The sequence below is a fragment of the Macaca mulatta genome, chromosome 6 (genome assembly GCF_049350105.2).
Source record: "Macaca mulatta isolate MMU2019108-1 chromosome 6, T2T-MMU8v2.0, whole genome shotgun sequence".
NCBI lineage: Eukaryota > Metazoa > Chordata > Mammalia > Primates > Cercopithecidae > Macaca > Macaca mulatta.
The window spans coordinates 159,435,126-159,454,304 of record NC_133411.1 but is presented as its reverse complement, the minus strand read 5'-3'; the positions used below and the strand labels follow the sequence as shown (position 1 = coordinate 159,454,304).

General features: G+C 51.9%; 1 protein-coding gene across 12 annotated transcripts in view; it reads right to left on the bottom strand.

Moving 5' to 3' along the window:
- Positions 1-5,855, bottom strand: part of NDST1 (N-deacetylase and N-sulfotransferase 1) — a 72,781-nt gene extending 66,926 nt beyond the window's left edge. For 5 of the 12 annotated variants that reach the window (XM_078004249.1, XM_015141190.3, XM_015141193.3 and 2 more), the window contains exon 1: positions 5,631-5,855. The gene's annotated coding sequence lies outside the window, so the exon portion shown is untranslated. Of the gene's footprint in view, positions 1-5,216; positions 5,413-5,610 lie in introns of those variants that run through there. The other 7 variants (XM_078004250.1, XM_015141192.3, XM_015141188.3 and 4 more) reach the window with 4 other exon arrangements.
- Positions 5,856-19,179: the final 13,324 nt, after the last annotated feature.

The window sequence follows — 19,179 nt, the reverse complement described above, 5'->3', positions numbered from 1 at the left end:
TCATCTGCACATGCCATCTCGGGCCATTAGGCAGAAAGTTCAGAAACTCAAATTTCAGGGATTCTTTCTCTCACCTCTAAAAGGACAGATCCCCTCTAGCTACAAACGATGATCACAACAACTGTTATCTTTGAACAGCTTCTACTTACTGCACACTTACTATGTCAAAGCACTGATTTCCGTAACCTCCCTAACAAAACAGAACTATTATTACCCCCATTGTGAAGTTAAGGAAACTGATGTCCATGGAGATTTAGGTAATTTACCCCAGATCATGCAGTTAATAGTGACAGAATGGGGATTTGAACCCAGGACTTTTGATTCCACTCTACAACAATGCCCACCCCCATTGGAAATCAGTCACGTGTCGCCCCTGCCTCCAGAGCACAGAGCCCAGAGGAGAGGAGACTGTCTTTAGGAAGCTAGAGTTCAAAGCTAGGAGCCGAAGGGCCCATGAGAGGTCCAGGTAACAGGTTCTGCACATGTAAAGGAGGGAGCAGGCAATGCCGGCTCTGGAGAATTAGGGATGGCTGCATGGAAGAGGTAACCCTGGAGCTGGGTACTGGTAGGGAGGGTTTTGGGGTGAGCAAGGGGAAGTGACTGGAGTGCAGCATGTTCACCATGAGCAGATGTGTAGAGGCAGGAGGGGCCAGGAGCATAGCCAGGGAGAGGGAAAGAGGCCAGTTCTGCTTGAGGGTTGAGGAGGAGTGGGAGAGGGGGCACTGCAGTCACACAGCAGGCACTTCCCATACATTGCCCTCAAATAAACAAATGCTCATTCATGCACATTTTAAAATTAGATTAATCCAATCTGTATTAAAGAAGTAAGGTGAGTAGAAATAAAAAGGGCCAGAAGGCAACTTAGCACAAACTCTCCTCCATCTAGATAAGGATTTTGACGGCAAATTGGCTTTAGCCCTGAGGCCACAGGGTCCAGGACCTCTGCGCCCCAAACATCCACCCCTTCCACTGCGCTCCACATCTCCAAGACAGAAGCTGCTAGGCAGAGCTTTGTAAGAGCCCCACAGACACAGAAAGCAGCTTTGCTGGTGACCCCCAGAAACCAAGAGAGCCTCCTTTAACCTTCACTGCAGGGAAGGAGGGGAACAACCCCTCCCCTCCGCCCCGTCTTCACTTTCAAATCCACAAACTCACCAGCCCTTTTGCCCTAAGCCCTACTGATTCAGCCTGATTCATGACGTAGCCTTATTTCTTCACAGGTGAGGAAAGAGAGACTGACCCCATTTCACAGATGAGAAATGGAAGCAGAGGGTTCAAATCCTCTGTGAAAGCACAGTCCTTAGCCTAGCTCTGGCCACTGCTCCAGACATCCCCAAGGGGCCCCTTGACAGTCAGCTGGACTGAGTGTATTCCAAAGGGCAAGGACTCTCCCAGTGGAGCTCTGCAGGCCAGGCCAAATGGAACTCCCCAGGACGTGCAGGAAGGGCAGCTCCAAAGCTATGAGAAAAGCAGGGGGTGGAAGTGGGCCGGGCACCATTCAAATGCTGAGATTCTTGGGTGAAAAGGGAACTGAGAGTAGCCACCCAGGCCTGCCCCTGCTGGTGCATCCTGCTGCCACCTCTGCAGCTCTCCAGGCTCTTTGCATACCTTCAGCCATGCTGTTCTCGCCTTCTTTCTGGGCAGCTTACTTCCTGGCTAACTTCCTTGGAGCTGTCACCCTTGTTGCTTTCTCCATCCTCAGGAACCCTGAAGGACAAGACTATGGCCCCTACCTGTAGAGGGCCTTTCAGGGATTTGAAAGCAGTAATACTGCCCCTTAAGGGTTATTCACCAAACCTTAAGACGACCTGTGACGACCCCAAACGCCAAGACAGCTACAAAGTCCTGCAGCTTCCCCCTCCTTTCCTCTCAGTCCACTGCCTGAGTCAGCCTGTGGTCAGCTTTCTGCAGGACCATGATGAGTGCCATCTCTGGCCTGGTCTTAACCCTGCCAGTCTTGCTACCATCTTGGGTCAAAAGACCCCTGAGAAGCAACACAGCAAGGCAGAAATAATTCAGGCCTGGGTTCAAATTCCAGCTCTACAAGTGACTCTACCCGTCTGAGCCTCTATTTCCCCATCTGAAAATGGGACAGGGGTAGGGGTTACCAGCAGCAGCAGGAGCAGCAGCAGCTACTTTGCAGGGTATTGTGAGATTTCAATGGGGTGTCTGTAAAGAGCCTGGCATGGTGCCTGACACAAGGCACAGGAACAGGCATCGAGTCAATGAGCTACTTACAACCCTCTGTCCTCTCTATAGGCTCCAGAGTAAAACCCAAACTCCTGAGCAGGGCACTGCAGGCTCCCCATGACCTAATCTTGTCTCCTATTGTCCCATTTCCCACAGTCTGCACCCTCGAAAATACTTCCTCCTCCAGGAAGCCTTGCTGACATGAATAAGCAGAGAGCGTTTCCTTCCACTCGCCTTCCAAAACCCATCTATAACTGATCAGATCCTGCCCCATAGCCATCATTTGAATCCTTGTCTTCTGTCCCCCATCAGAACAGCCTCTCCAGAATCCAGCAGGACTGTACCCCATTTCATGTCCCCTGTCACCCTCAGCCACAGACATTTTCCATACACATTTCACAAATTACCCTAATGTTCCATTTCAAGTAAAGAATGTCCAAGTCCTCCAAACAGTCCAGATATTTCAAGCCATATTCAAATCCAAATTCCAGGCCAGTAGAAGTCTGCCCAGCCTCTAGAGACTTGCAGGCCTGGCTTTGGTCCCGAAGCATGGAAGGGTGGAAAAAGCCCAGCCAAGCAGGTCCAAAGCCCAGGGCAGAGAGAGCTCTGGGCTGCCTAGACCAGAGCCCATTTGTGAGTTTCTCAGATGCCAACCCCCAGTCTATGATCTTAAATTCTTGACCACATCCTCAACTTGTGATTACAAAACTGTTCCTCACATACCTCCTTGTGACAGGAGGCTCACTATCCATTTTCTCTTGCTTGCCGGGGTCCTCCCTTTACTTGTTGGTTCCCCCAGAGGCCTTTCTTCTTGCTCTGACCACTATGAAAGGGACAGTCTGACCATATGACAAGTCAGCCTTCCAACTCCTCCATTCAATGCCCTGCTTTTCTGAGTCCCCTCAATGTCCAGCAAAGCAACGGAATTTCCACATTTATTCCTACAAGCTATCGGCCCAGCAGGGTTCCCTATTCCCAGGGCCCTCAAAAAGCCTACAAACCCTGCAAAACCAGACACAGTGCCGGAACACCGCTCGGAGCAGGCTGAAATGCACAAACTTCCCTTCCCCAAGAACTTCTCTCATTATCTACCCCCACCCACCACACTGTCTCTCAGCCCTAGATTTAAGATGTTGTTAATTAAATTGCAATTTGTTTTCCATTTTTAAAGTAATTACTCAAGGACCTCAATCAGAGCCTGATCAGTACTCATAAGATGTCACCCTCACCAAATGATTGGGCCAGCCCAGGGTGTGAAAGCCAGCAGAAGTCTAAGCCACCTCACACATTCACTTGTGGGATATTTACTGAGGGCCTGCAGGGTGCCCAGTACTGAGCTAGCTAGGCTCAGGAACCTGTACACACATGCATTCTCCATTAGGGTTCTGCAATCCTGACACTATTACTACCCTCAAGGACTTTGGGGCTGGGGCATCCATTAGTTAGCAGTGAGGACCCCTGCCATGGCCAAGTTACACAAGAACACCCTTGCCCCACCTCTGCCCCCCGCTGATCTGAAAGTAACCTGATCTGAATGAAAAGTAAAGATTCGGCTGTCCCTGGGTGCTAGGGAGAGAGGCCTGTTGACAAAGCCACCAGCTGTCTCCAGTCAGAGCCAGGGAGACCGGCTTCTCCCTGCACCACTGGCACTACCATAGACCCAGTAGCCAGCAACAGCACTTGGACCATTACGGAGCTCCAGGCCCAGTCTCCAACTGACCTCCCTCCTGCTCCAGCTGCCTATGCTAACAAGAGCCAGGGCATAAGACCTCACTTGGAACAAGTACCAGGCAGAAGGGAGCATTACCTGCGGGTGGGGGAAATGGTGAAGAGGACAGATGTCCCCATAATTTCAACTGAAAATGAAACTGTACAAGGTCAAAGTCAAAAAAAAAAAAAAGGGAGAAATAAACTGTGAGCTGTCACAGCAAGACATTGTAGGGATCTGTGGTTGAGACACAGGCTGAGAGACGGAGGTAAAATCCTAGCTCCACCACTTTCTATCTGTGTGACCTTTACAACCCTGTGCCTCAGTTTCCCCCTCCATAAAATGTGGTTAACAGTAATGTGGGAGAATTAAATGCGAATGTACGTAAAGCAATGAATTCGTCCAGCGCCTAACACACGGTAAACGTGAAATGTACTTGTTGAATATAAGCATGCCACCATTTGCTGAGGTACCACACACTCCTCTCATCCTTACTCTAGCAAATACTATTCTCCCCATTTTACAGGTGAAGAAACTGAGGCTAGGGGAAGGTAGGGAACCCACTCAAGGTCACACCGCTGGAAACTTGACAAACAGCCAGGTTGCTCTGAACAGACCAGGGGGCAAAACCGCCTGCAGGCCATTCTGAAAGCTCTCCAGGTGGGGAGGGCGACAATGGGGCGTTCAGGGGGTGGGGCTCTGTATTCCCTGAGCCTCACAGGGCACACTGGGGTGCTCGAGTCTGCAAAGAGCCAAGTGGCCAGTCCCCGGATTCCCGGCCGGTCCCAGAGCCCACCCGTCCCACGGGTGCCCCCTCCTCACCCCTGTCCCAGGGCGTTAAAGAGCTGCGTGCAAAGGGAGAACTTCTTGCTCCCGAGACCCTGAGGAAGGAGGGGAGTTAGAGACCAGGCCGCTCAGAGACCGCAGAAAACCGGTCCGGCTGCCTTAGCCTTCGCGAAGCAGGACCCGGCCTCTAACCCCCTCCCTCGCTAGACAAAAGTTTCCCCTGTTCGGAAGCAGGGGAGGGGGAGGGGGCATTCCTCGTGAGTGACATTATCCGTGACCTACAGCTGCCGCGCTGCCCTCGCCCGCACCCCAGCCTGCCCTCGGCCCCGCGCGGCCCCCCACCCCTTTGTCCTCCCACCCCCGCGCGCGGGGCCCGGCCGACTCCACCCGCCCGCCCGGTGCCCGCCCGGCGCCCGCCCGCACCAAACTTGCGCCGGCGGCCGCTGGGGCCCCGCGCGGCCTGCACGCCGGGCTCGGGCCCCGCCGGCTCGGCGACAGGGGCTGGCAGGCCCGGGCCCTCCTGGCCTCTTACCTGCCACGGCTGGGGCGCCACTCGGGGGAAGGGGCGCTCCCGGAGAAGAGCGGGACGCCTGGTTCCCCTGGGCCGTGCGTGCGCCTCCGGGCTCCGGCCCGGGCCAGGGTTAACCCCTTCGCGGCCGCCTCCTGCCGCTCCCACCCCCGCTCCACGCTGCCGCCTCCGCCTCCTCCTCCCGCCCGCTCTCCTCCCCCTCCCGCTCCCGCTCCCTCCCGGTGCCCAGCCCCCAGTCCCGGCCCGGCGCTGCGCCGGGGCAGCTCGCAGCCTCCCCCTCGTCCCGCGGCGGGGAGGGGTCTCCCTGGAGACTGGAGGTTGGGGCGCGCTGCCTCGCCCCCTAGCCCAGAGGGGCGTACCCGTGCGCCGAGAGCCCCCCCAGCCCGTCTCCCCTTACCTCCTCGGCCCAGCGCCTACCTCCCCGAATCGCGGCCTCTGAGAGCGGGGTTCGATTCCGTGATGCCGCGTGGGTGCCGGCCAGAGAAGGGTTCCGGGGGCCGGGACGGCCGGCGGGCGTGCGGTGAGCGCCCCGGGGCGGGGGCTGGGGCGGGACCGGGCGCTGCTATCGGGGCTGGATTTCTCGACTTCCACCCGGATTCTCCCTCGGCCCTCCCGGCCGATTCGGTGCTGCTCGGCGACCACGTGACGCGGGCTGCCTTTGACCCCTATCTCCGAGCGGGTAGGGGGCGGGGGCCGGAGGGGGTGTCAGATGAAGGACCCACGAGGGCCGGGGCGGCTGTCCGGCGTCCCCGAGGTGGTGACCCCGGGAAACAAAGCCCGGGGGGAAACCAACAAGTTATTCGGGGTCAGAGACGAAACAGCGCTGGGGGTCGGGAGAGGCGGCAGAGAGAATGTGGGAGACAAAGACCCGCGCCCGCCGCGGCTCCGAGGGCCCTGGGAGCGCTCTGGCTAGGCTCGAGAGGGCCTCCAGGCTCTTCCACCGCTGGGCTTGTGACAGCTCTCCAGGACCTCCTGGGACAGCTCCCGGACCACCAGTGCTCTGCCAGAGTGACCCCTCTTGGGCAGACCCTCCCTCCCTCAACACATACCTTTGCCCTGACTCTCGAAAACCCCTTTATCGTGATTATCTGGTTCATTTACTGGTTTCATTGTTTACTAGAATGTCATCTCTCCCAACAAGTTGTTCCCAGCAGAATCCCCTCTCCTGGCACAAAACAAGCAGATGAAGAGGTAAATGACCTTGTGCTAATCTCTTCTCCCGCCGAGCCTGTCTCCCACCCCCCCTGTTATTCTAACCATCCCAAGGACTCTGCAAATTAGGCAGGATGACAGTGGTTGTCTCCATTAAACAGATGGGAACAATGAGGCTCAGAGAGATGAGATGGCTTGGCAGGTTAATGAGAGCCTAGGCTGGCACTCGGATCGGCCTGCTCCCAGTGGATGGCTTTCTGCCATCCCATGAGCCAGCCTGTAAAATGAGCAGGGTGGGGTTGGATGAGTGAATCCCTTAAGGAGCTTGCTAAGGATGCAGATCACCAGGCCCCTGGAGATCCTGATCTGGGAAACAATGGATTGGTGGATTCCTAAGGACCTTTAGAGGCTCAAGATTATCCAACTGGGCCAGGTGCGGTGGCTCACGCCTGTAATCCCAGCACTTTGGGAGGCTGACTTGGGCAGATCACAAGGTCAGGAGTTCAAGACCAGCCTGACCAACATGGTGAAACCTCCTCTCTACTAAAAATACAAAAATTAGCTGGGGGTGGTGGCGCACGTCCATAATCCCAGGTACTCAGGAGGCTGAGGCAGGAGAAAATCGCTTGAACCCTGGAGGTGGAGGTTGCAGTGAGCTGAGATCGTGCCACTGCACCCCAGCCTGGGTGACAGAGCAAGAAAAAAAAAAAATTTTAGATCATCCAACTGTAGGAACAAAGCTCAAAAAATATACAAGGCCGGGTGTGGTGGCTTATGCCTGTAACCCCAACACTTCGGGAGGTTGAGGTGGGCGGATCACTTGAGGTCAGGAGTTGGAGACCAACCTGGCCAACATGGTGAAACCTGTCTCTACTAAAAATACAAAAAAAAAAAAGGCCGGGCGTGGTGGCTCAAGCCTGTAATCCCAGCACTTTGGGAGGCCGAGACAGGCGGATCACGAGGTCAGGAGATCGAGACCATCCTGGCTAACACGGTGAAACCCCATCTCTACTAATACAAAAAACTAGCCGGGCGAGGTGGCAGGCGTCTGTAGTTCCAGCTACTGGGGAGACTGAGGCAGGAGAATGGCATAAACCCAGGAGGCGGAGCTTGCAGTGAGCTGAGATCCGGCCACTGCACTCCAGCCTGGGCGACAGAGCGAGACTCCGTCTCAAAAAAAAAAAAAAAAAAATTAGCTGGGCATGGTGGCAGGTGCCTGTAATCCCAGCTACTCTGGAGGCTGAAGCAAGAGAATCGCTTGAACCCAGGAGGTGTAGGTTGCAGTGAGCCGTGCCACAGCACTCCATCCTGGGTGACAGAGCAAGACTCTGTCTCAAAAAAAAAAAAAAAAAAAGTCTGGGTGTGGTGGCTCACGCCTGTAATCCCAGCACTTTGGGAGGCCAAGGTGGGTGGATCACGAGGTCAGGAGTTCGAGACTAGCCTGGCCAACATGGTGAAACTCTGTTTCTACTAAAAATACAAACATTAGCCAGGTGTGGTGATACATACCTGTAATCCCAGCCACTCAGGAGCCTGAGGCAGGAGAATCACTTGAACCTGGGAGGCAGAGGTCGCAGTGGGCAGAAGTTGCAGTGGGCAGAGATCACGCCATTGCACTCCAGCCTGGGCAACAGAGTGAGACTCCATCTCAAAAAAAAAAAAAGGCCGGGCACGGTGGCCCACACCTGTAATCCCAGCACTTTGGGAGGCCGAGGCGGGCGGATCACGAGGTCAGGAGATTGAGAGCATCCTGGCTAACACAGTGAAACCTCGTCTCTACTAAAAATACAAAAAATTAGCCGGGTGTGGTGGCGGGCGCCTGTAGTCCCAGCTGCTCGGGAGGCTGAGACAGGAGAATGGTGTGAAACCAGGAGGCGAGCTTGCAGTTGCAGTGAGCTGAGATCACACTACTGCACTCCAGCCTGTGTGACAGAGTGAGACTCCGTCTCAAAAAAAAGACTGGGTGGGGTTGGATGAGTGAATCCCTTAAGGGGCTTGCTAAGGATGCAGATCGCCAGGTCCCTGGAGTCCCTGAGTCTCTGGGTCTGAGGTAAGGCTGGGGCAAATTTGGAAAACAGTGTATCGGTGGAATCCTAAGGACCTTCAGAGGCTCAAGATTATCTAATTATGGCCGGGCGCGGTGGCTCAAGCCTGTAATCCCAGCACTTTGGGAGGCCGAGACGGGCGGATCACGAGGTCAGGAGATCGAGACCATCCTGGCTAACACGGTGAAACCCCGTCTCTGCTAAAAAATACAAAAAACTAGCCGGGCAAGGCGGCGGGTGCCTATAGTCCCAGCTACTCGGGAGGCTGAGGCAGGAGAATGGCGTGAACCCGGGAGGCGGAGCTTGCAGTGAGCTGAGATCCGGCCACTGCACTCCCGCCTGGGCGACAGAGTGAGACTCTGTCAAAAAAAAAAAAAAAAAAGATTATCTAATTGTAGGAACAAAGCTGAAAAAATATACAAGCCACCAGAGCAAAGCAGAGGAGGACAGAGAAGCCACGTCAGACACGTGAAGGTGGGACAGACTCCTGTTTCCTCCAAAAGCCAACCTCCTTGTGTTGAGGAAAAGGGCTTTCTGTCAGCCTACTCATATCTCAGAGAGGGAAAGAAGTGGAGGCCTTAACAAAGTGAGATGCTGGGGGATGGGACCAAGCTTCTGACTTCCATATGTGACCATGTGACACCTTTGGACTGGGTATAGTCAGATAGGACTGGACCTGATGGTGATGGCCATGAACCCAAACTGCAGGCCACATACAGAGATATGCTTGTGACTTCCTAGAACGTGGTCCTGTCACTCTACCAGTTTGGTGAGGGAAATTAGCATAGACCAGCAAATTCTCCTTGGTGATCTGTGTTCCTGTGCTCAGCAGTCTAAAATCCTTGAAGATGGCCTGGGTCTTTCTCATGCTAATTTCTGCCTTAGAGGGCCCCTTCCAGCTGCTTGAGGCCCTCTGAGCATCTTCTCTGTGCCAGGCACTGTGATCCTGGTAAGGCGGATGCAGAGTTGAAAGAGACAGGAGCTTGCACTCTCAGTAACTGTCCATATTTGTTTGGAGATGACCTGCATGTCCCTCCTTATGTCCAGAGGCTGGGGGAGCTGAGTGCCTGCTGGTGAGATACAGTGCAATGCTGTGGCTTAGGGAAAAGAGGGGAGCCCTGTTTTTTGTTTTTTGTTTTTTGGTTTTTTTTGAGACAGAGTCTCACTTGGTCACCCAGGTTGGAGTGCAATGATGAGATCTCAGCTTACTGCAACATCTGCCTCCCAGGTTCAAGTGATTCTCCTGCCTCAGCCTCCAGAGTAGGTGGGATCACAGATGCCTGCCACCAGGACTGGCTAATTTTTGTATTTTTATTAGAGATGGGGTTTCACCATGTTGGTCAGGCTGGTCTTGAACTCCTGACCTCAAGCAATCCACCTGCCTCAGCCTCCCAAAGTGCTGGGATTACAGGCATGAGCCACCGCACCTGGCCTTCCTTTTTTTTTTTAAATGGAGTTTTGCTCTTGTCCCCCAGGCTGGAGTGCAATGGCATGGTCTCAGCTCACTGCAACCTCTGCCTCCTGAGTTCAAGCAATTCTCCTGCCTCAGCCTCCTAAATGGCTGGAATTATAGGCATGTACCTCCACACCTGGCTAATTTTTGTTTTTTTGTTTGTTTGTTTTTCAGTAGAGACAGGGTTTCACCATGTTGGTCAGGCTGGTCTCAAACTCCTGACCTCAAGTGATCCACCCACCTCGGCCTTCCAAAGTGCTGGGATTACAAGCAGGAGCCACTGTGCCTGGCCAGAGGGGAGCATATTGAGGGAGATTTTTACGGGAGGCAGCTTCTGAGCAGGGTCAGCAAGAATGGATGGGATCAGGGTGGGGAGATGGACATTCCCAGCACAAGGAACAATTTGTACAAAGGCCACGTGGAAGGCTCAGGAAAAGCAGAGTGTTGCATGGGGGAAGGGGATGAAGGAAACAGGAAGGAAAAAAATGAGCAAGAAAACTGGAGAGGTGGTCAGGAGCAGATGATGGGTGACCTTGTGTGTGACAAGGTCCACGGACTGGACCTTATCCTGAGGGCCTGGCAGAATGAGCAGACTGTGGGCAGGTGAAAGAGGTGATAAGAGTAACCTGTGGGAATGTAGAGGGGAAGGGAAGGGCTGGAAGCCAACAGGTCAGTCAGGTCAGGGAGCCGAGCTCCCTGGCTCACTAGGGGAGGGGCAGATCCACAGCTTTTGGAGGCAGCCTGTGAGTTGGGGTGACTTCATGTCTCTGGCAGCCCTTGCTCCTCTTCTCAGGACTTCTGAGTTGCTCATCACTGAGCTGGGCCCAAATCCTTCCAACTCGCTGTCACCCGGAGAGCCTATAAGGAGGCAAGGCCCAGGCCCCACCCAGGGAGCTGGTTGCCACGGGTCCAGGTGAAGCGTGGGACGTACATTTCTAGCCACACCCTGGGAGGTTCTGAGGAAGACTGCTCTTGAGGGCCTGGCTCCTCCCTCTCCATAGGACCATCCCCTGCCTAGACTCCATCCTCGACCCCAGGTGGCTCCCACTACCCACTTACACCCCCGCTGGGGCTGTCCCAAAGTCAGCTCCAACCCAATAAGTCAAAGGCTGAACTCACCAACCTGCTTCTCCTCTTCCCCAGTGTGTCCAATTCACATGTTCAGTCCTAAAACCTGACACTCCACTCGTCCCCACATCCCATCCATGAGCCAGTCCCATAGGTCCTGTGTCCAGTTTTTTTCTCTAACCCAACCCCATCTTTTCTTTTCTTTTGAGATGAAGTCTTGCTCTGTTGCCCAGGCTGGAGTGCAGTGCTGTGATCTCAATTCACTGCAACCTCCGCCTCCTGAGTTCAAGCAATTCTCTGCTTCAGCCTCCCGAGTAGCTGGGACTATAGGCGCCTGCCATCACGCCCAGCTAATTTGTTTATATTTTTAGTAGAGATGGAGTTTCACCATCTTAGCCAGGCTGGTCTTGAACTCCTTACCTCGTGATCCATCCTCCTCGGCCTCCCAAAGTGCTGGGATTACAGGTGTGAGTCACCACACCCGGCCCTTTTGTTTATCACTACCACCCTAGTCCAAGCTGCACAGGTGTCTGCCCTGACCATATTTACAGCCTCCTCACTGTGTCTGTCCCTCTCTCTGACTCTATTGCAACCTCATCATGACCATTTCCTAATTAAAACCACAAGAATGGCCCATAGTTCCCAGGATAAATTATCTGCCTTGTCCTGCCTTATTGGCTCCACCACTCTCAGAAATATACTCTACCTTCCCCTTTACCTAATTTCCCATGTAGAGTATGGATGCCATAATATGCCATAAGATTAGAGTTTAAAATAAAAATAAATAAATAAAATAGAGTATGGACTCAAGCTAGTCTTCCTGGGTTTGAATCCCGACTCTGCCACATATAAACTATGTGACCTTGGGTCAGTTTTTCAAGCTTTCTGTGCTCAGTCCTCCTCTCTAAAGTGTGGATAGTAATAGTACAACATACCTCCCAGGGCTGTTATGAGAATTAAATGAGTTAAATATGTAAAGCCCTCAGTGTGTTATCTGTTACAGGACAAGCACTGTACAGTTACAGTTATCCCTCAGTATCCATGGGGGAATGATTCCAGGACCTTTCATGGATATCAAAATGCATGGATATCCCTGATATAGAATGGCTTAGTATTTTCATATAACCTATGCACATCCTCCCATATACTATAGATCATCTCTAGATTACTTATAATACCTAATACAATGTAAATTGTATGCAAAGAGTTGCTATATTGTTTAGAGAATAATGACCCAAAAAAAGTCTGTACATGTTCAATACAATTTTTTAAAATAGATTTTCGATCCATGGTCGGTTGAATCCACAGATGCAGAATCTGTGGGTACAGAGGGTTGACTGTTTAAATGTTAGATGAATGATTCATTGTGATCCTTTAGGTCTGATATCTTTTTTTCTTTTTTTCCTGCAGGCTGGAGTGCAGTGGTATGATCACGGCTCCCTGCAGCCTTACCTTCCAGGCTCAAGCAATCCTCCCACCTCAGCCTCCCAAGTAGCTGGGACTTCAGGCATATGCCACCAAGCCCAGCTAATTTTTAAATTTTGTATAGAGACAGAGTTTCACCATATTGCCCAGGCTGGTCTTGAACTCCTGGGCTCAAGCAATCTGCCTGTCTCTGCCTGCCTCAGCCTCCCGAAGTGCTGGGATTACCAGCCTTTTTTTTTTCTTTTTAATGTGTCGAGGTCTCGCTCTGTCATCCGGACTGAAGTACAGTGAGCAAGATCACAGCTTGCTGCAGCCTCGAACTCTTGCATTCAAGCATTCCTCCCATCTCAACATCCCTAGTAGCTGGGACTACAGGTGCATGCCACCATACCCAGCTGTAGGTCTCAGAGTAAACTTAATTTCCTCCTGGGCTTTCCCTCAGACCCTAATCCAAACCAGGCTTCCTGTATACACTTCACATTTTCCTCTTTATCACCCTCATAGTTACCTGTCAGCTGCCACTCTCTCCCTCTAGATTGTGAGCTCCACGTGGGCAGAACTGTGCTTCTCTCAGACGCCCTGAGCCCCAGTGCCCCAAACAGCACCAGGCACATTGTAGGCAACCAGCACATACTTGCTGAATAAACAGATGAAGTGAAAGTTCACAGGTTCATCATGAAACAGAGGACACTGTCTACCTAACAAAATGCCCATCAATGGTACTTCACTCATTCATTCAACAATTATTAGTGCCTCTTCTATAGTCTTCCTCACACCATCCTGGTGGCAGAAGGGAAATAGGGAAACACAGAGATGAATAAGACAGATGTGGTTCCTGTCCTCAAAGACGCTACAGTCCACTGTGAGAAGGTGCTGTAATACATAGGAAGATACAGTGCAGTGCAGCCACATTGTTTTAGTCTATAACAATTTTGTTTCCTAGGAGGCTGGGGCTGGTCTTTGGAACAGTGAAAGTGAAAAGTAACCGAAAACAAATACTGTTTCCTGCTTTAGCCAGCACCACCAGTTCCCAGCATGCTACTTTTCTGTCTCTCTCCCTCCTTCCCTCCCTCCCTCCCTTCTTCCTTTTTTTTTTTTTTTTTGTTTTTTTGTTTTTTTGAGATGGAGTCCCACTCTGTTGCCCAGGCTGGAGTGCAATGGGGCCATCTCTATTCCTGCAACCTCCACCTCCCAGGTTCAAGCGATTCTCCTGTCTCAGCCTCCCAAGTAGCTGGGATTACAGGTGTGCCACCAGGCCTGGCTAATTTTTGTATTTTTAGTAGAAACGGCGTTTCACCATGTTGGTCAGGCTGGTCTCGAACTCCTGACCTCATGATCCATCCATCTTGGCCTCCCAAAGTGCTGGAATTACAGGCATGAGCCACCATGCCTGGTCCCTTTCTTTCTTTTTTAACAGGGTCTTATTCTGTGGCCAAGGTTGGAGTGCAGTGGAGTGATCATGGCCCACCGCAGCCTTGACATCCCAGGCTCAAGCAATCCTCCCAATTCAGCCTTCTGAGTAGCTGGAACTACAGGCACATGCCACCTAATTTAAAAAGAAAAATTTTGCAGAGGCTGGGCACAGTGGCTCATGTGAGGCGAGAGGATCACTTGAGTCCAGGAGTTCAAGACCAGCCTGGGTAACATAGGGAGATCCTGTCTCTTCATACATACATACTCTAAGCATAGTGTTGTGTACCTGTAGTCCCACATACTTGAGATGCTGAGGTAGGAGGATCACCTGAGCCTGGGAGATCGAGGCTAAAGTGAGCCATGATGACACCACTGCACTCTAGCCTGGGTAACAGGGTGAGATCTTGTCTTTTAAAAAAAAAAAAAAATTGCCAGGCGCAGTGACTCATGCCTGTAATCCCAGAACTTTGGGAGGACAAGGCGGGTGGATGACATGAAGTCAGGAGGTCAAGACCAGCCTGGTCAACATGGTGAAACCTGTTCTCTATTAAAAATACAAAAATTAGCCGGTCGTGGTGATGCACGTATGTAATCCCAGCTACTCGGGAGGCTGAGGCAAGAGGATCGCTTGAACCTAGGAAGAGGAGGTTGTGGTGAGCTGAGATTACGCCACTGCACTCTAGCCTTGGTGACAGAGCAAGACTCCGTCCATCTCCAAAAAAAAAAAAAAAAAAAAAAAAAAAAACCCAGGTGCGGTGGCTCACGCCCATAATCCCAGCTCTTTGGGAGGCTGAGGTGGGCAGATCATGAGGTCAGGAGTTCAAGACCAGCCTGGCCAACATGGTGAAACCCTGTCTCTACTAAAAACACACAAAAAAATCAGCCAGGCATGGTGGTGGGTGCCTGTAATCCCAGCTACTTTGGAGGTTGAGGCAGGAGAATCGCTTGAACCCGGGAGGCGGAGGTTGCAGTGAGCCAAATTCACGCTGCTGCACTCCAGCCTGGACAACAAGAGCAAAACTCTGTCTCAAAAAAAAAAAAAGAAAAGAATTATAGATACAGGGTCTCCCTATGTTGCCCAGGCCGGTCTTGAGCTCCCGAGCTCAAGTGATCCTCCTACCTCAGCCTCCCAAAGTGCTGGGATTATAGGTGTGAGCCACCACACCCGGCCAGGGCTGTCTTTAGAGCAGGAAGAGTAAGTCCTGTCCCAGGGGCATCCAGGCCAACACCTTTTTCTCTGCCTGGAAACCTATTCAGCCTTCAAGGTGCTACTTAAGTAGCACTTGGTCCAGGAAACCTTCTTGCTCCTGCTAGAGGTCTGTATGGGCCCCGGTCACAGCTCTAGTGATTTTCTGGGAATATAGCAGGATTTGTCAAGGACAATCCAAATTTCATGTCATTTGCTTCTTTAAAAAAAGAAAAGGTGATTCAATGAATGTGTAACTACATGTGATTTCATGTTTGGACTTCAGCGGAGGCAGAAAATAGCCTCTGTCAGACCACGTGACCTGATCTGTGGTTTGGAGAACATGGTCACCATAATTACAGCATTGACCACATGCTGTAACAGTTTCCTCTCTCTTTCCCTCCGCCCCCCACTGTGCCCGCCCTTCCCCCAACACACACATACAGTGAACTTTTCAAGTGCTAGGACTATTTGCTTCCTGGCAGACCTTGATATCTGTTAAACAGCAGAGAAATTCTGTAAAATGGGCAGGCCATGCTTCAGCCACACAATGGATATAAAATGTGGAAACCGAAGACTATCTGATATAGGGGATGTGGGTAATTCACAGCAATTAATTACTGACTCTGATGCATGCCACCTGCTTTCTTGTATCTGTTACTTCAGCAACCCAGAGAGGTACAGCAACTTCTCCCAGGACACACAGGCAGGGGTGGCAGAAGACATTTCAAATCTGGGTCCATCCAACTAAAAGATGAAGTGCTTGTCACTACTTATGCTACCTCCCAGTACCCAGGGGCCATAAGCCCCCAAACTGGCCAAGACTACCTGGTCTTTGTGCCTCCTCCCTCACTTCCACGAGATTCCCTCATGCCCTTTCCTTCTACACACCACTTTCATCAGCGCCGCTCCTGTTTGAAGAGCACTTCCAGTGGGTTCCCAAAGCAGTGCTGTCTTGGGGTCCAGGTTTCCTGTTTCAGGCAGAGCCTAAAGATGCATGTCATGCCTTCCCCAGACCTACATCCCTCACTCCTGGGAGCTGCTAGCACAATCCATTTCACATGAGCACTTTCTTCCTGGTTTTTCTGTTGTTTTTTGTGACGAAGTTTCACTCTCGTTGCCCAGGCTGGAGTACAGTGGTGCAATCTCAGCTCACTGCAACCTCAGCCTCCCGGGTTGAAGCAGTTATCCTGCCTTCGCCTCCTGAGTAGCTGGTATTGCAGGCACGCACTACCACGCCCAGCTAGTTTTTTTGTTTTTTTTGGCGGGGGGTAGACACAGGTTTCACCACGTTGGCCAGGCTGGTCTCGAACTCCTGACCTCAGGTGATCTGCCAGCCTTGGCCTCCCAAAGTGCTAGGATTACAGGCGTGAGCCACAGTGCCTGGACAGAAAGTGGTTTTTCTAAAAACCAGGAAGAAGCCAGGCACAGTGGCTCATGCCTGTAATCCCAGCACTTTGGGAGGCCGAGGTGGGTGGATGATGAGGTCAGGAGTTCAAGACCAGCCTGACCAATATGGTGAAACCCCATCTCTACTAAAAATACAAAAATTAGCTGGGCATGGTGGCGGGCACCTTTAGTCTCAGCTACTTGGGAGGATGAGGCAGGAGAATAGCCTGAACCCGGGAGGCGGAGGTTGCAGTGAGCCAAGATTGTGCCACTGCACTCTAGCCTGGGCAAGAGAGCGAGACAAGAAAGAAAGAAAAGAAAGAAGGAAAGAAGGAAAGAAGGAAAGAAGGAAAGGAAGGAAGGAAGGAAGGAAGGAAGGAAGGAAGGAAGGAAGGAAGGAAAGAAAAGAGGAAAGAGAAGGAAAGGAAGGACTTTCTCATTCTGCACATCAATTCCTCAGTGCCCCACAGCAACCCTGAGAGGTAGACACAGCTGAGATTTTTTTCACCCACATTGTGCAGAAGAGAAAATGAAGCTTTGGCCTACCCACAGGAGATCCCCTTACCTTGCAAAAGAACCAAGTTGTGGCTAAACTGGAATCTTCAGTCCCTGGACCATTTAGCTTGACTAAGAGAACAGGAATGAAGGCCAAAAGATCTACAAAATCCTCACATAGAGAAGATGACAGCTTCTACAAATAAATGTCAATTAGTTCATTTTCCCTTTGACTGTGTTCATTGTAAGGCACCAATTACAACCTGACAAAAGTAAAACACTCCCAAGCACAAGCGGTCTTTAAACGACCTTATCATCTAGAGGTTCAAAGTCTCTTGAGGATAAGGCCTAGTCCAGGGCCCAGGGCTGAGTCCAGGCCTGGCGAGCAGAGTGCTAGGCTCAGGTGCCGTCAGGGCGGTAGGTGTGAAGGGCTGTCCAGTGATTGTTCTTACCCATCCTCTCAGCCGCTGGTCAGAGGGGCTCTGCCCTGGACTTGCCCTCACCACAGGCTATTTCTCATCCACTCCTCCACCATCTGACCTCCTCATTCTGCGATTCTGATTCTCTTCACTTTAGAACTAACACTTTTGACATCATTCAAATCAAAACATTAGGTTAACCCCCAAAAGAGGGGAAGGGTTCAAACGGACACTGAAAGGTTAAGTGGCTGGCTCAGGATCCCAGTGTCTCCACAGCAGAATTCAAAAATGCTTCCAACGAGTGAAGCAGGAAGGGGTGAAGTTGCCTGGCCTGGAGGTTGTCTGCAGTTCTCCATGCCCATCACTCCATATACACACACAGCTCACTTTGTTTCTCTGCATTATTCTCCTGTTCCCAAACACATCCAATTCTCCTTACAGAAATGGAGAAACTGAGACCCAGGGAGTCAGAGGGGCCTGCCTAGACCAGCGGTGGCCAGCAGGTGAGCTGGGATTAGACCTGGAAGTGTGTCTATCAGCATTTCCCTCTGCCTATCCTGTACATCTCGGAAGCCGGTAAGGACCCCCAGGGTTGAGCCCAGATGCCATTTCTAGGTGCTTATAGACATAGCCAGCAGGGGGTGGGGGAGCAGTGCTGACCCTATGGGAAGTCAGCTCTGGGACCCGTGTGGTGGCCAGCCCTTGTCTGGGGCTCTCTGCTCCAACAGGCATGGACATTCTTATCATTCCAAGGCCCTCTTTTCTGAGACGGAGTCTCGCTGTGTCGCCCAGGCTGGAGTGCAGTGGCCGGATCTCAGCTCACTGCAAGCTCCGCCTCCCGGGTTTACGCCATTCTCCTGCCTCAGCCTCCCGAGTAGTTGGGACTACAGGCGCCTGCCACCGCGCCCGGCTAGTTTTTTGTATTTTTTAGTAGAGACGGGGTTTCACCGTGTTAGCCAGCATGGTCTCGATCTCCTGACCTTGTGATCCGCCCGTCTCGGCCTCCCAAAGTGCTGGGATTACAGGCTTGAGCCACCGCGCCCGGCCTTCAAGGCCCTCTTTTCACTCCAACCTGTCTGGACTGTGTCTGGGGTGAGATGGAGCTGGGGCTGGGGGTGGGAAGAGTGAGGGGAATGGCAGGGATACGCCCCATAGCATACAAAGCATGCGGTCACACTCACTCACACTCAGACTCTGCACGCACCACGCAAATCCCACCTCCCTTCTCCTGCAACTCGCCCTCCATCCAGTGCTTGGGCTCTGACGTCAGACTGTCTTGTGTTAGAATCAATGATCAGCCCTCACTTACTGTCATTTAACCATTTAACTTGGCTTCGATTGTTTATTTGCAGAAGGAGGATAATAGTATTTACCTTGTAAGGTTGTTGAGAGGATTAAATGAGATATTAGGAAATTGCTTAGCACTATGCCTGGCATAGCTAAAGCTTTTGTTGTTGTTGTTTTGTTTTTTGTTTTTTTGAGATGAGTTTCATTTTTGTCACCCAGGCTGGAGTACAATGGCACAATCTTGGCTCATTACAACCTCCACCTCCCGGGTTCAAGCGATTCTCCCACCTCAGCCTCCTGAGTAGCTGGGATTACAGGCACACACCACCACGCCTGGCTAATTCTTTTTTGTATTTTTAGTAGAGATGGAGTTTTGGCATGTTGGCCAGGCTGGTCTGGAACTCCTGACCTCAGGTGATCCACCCACCTTGGCTTCCCAAAGTGCTGGGATTACAGGTGTGAGCCACCACATCCGGCCAAACTATAGTCGTTACTGTTACTTTTACCTAATGCTCCCCTATAGCTCACTGGGATATTCTCATCCTCTCTGTCTGTCTCTGTCTGTCTCTGTCTCTCTCTCTCTCTCTCTCTCTCACACACACACACACACACACACCCCCCTGAGGCTAACTCC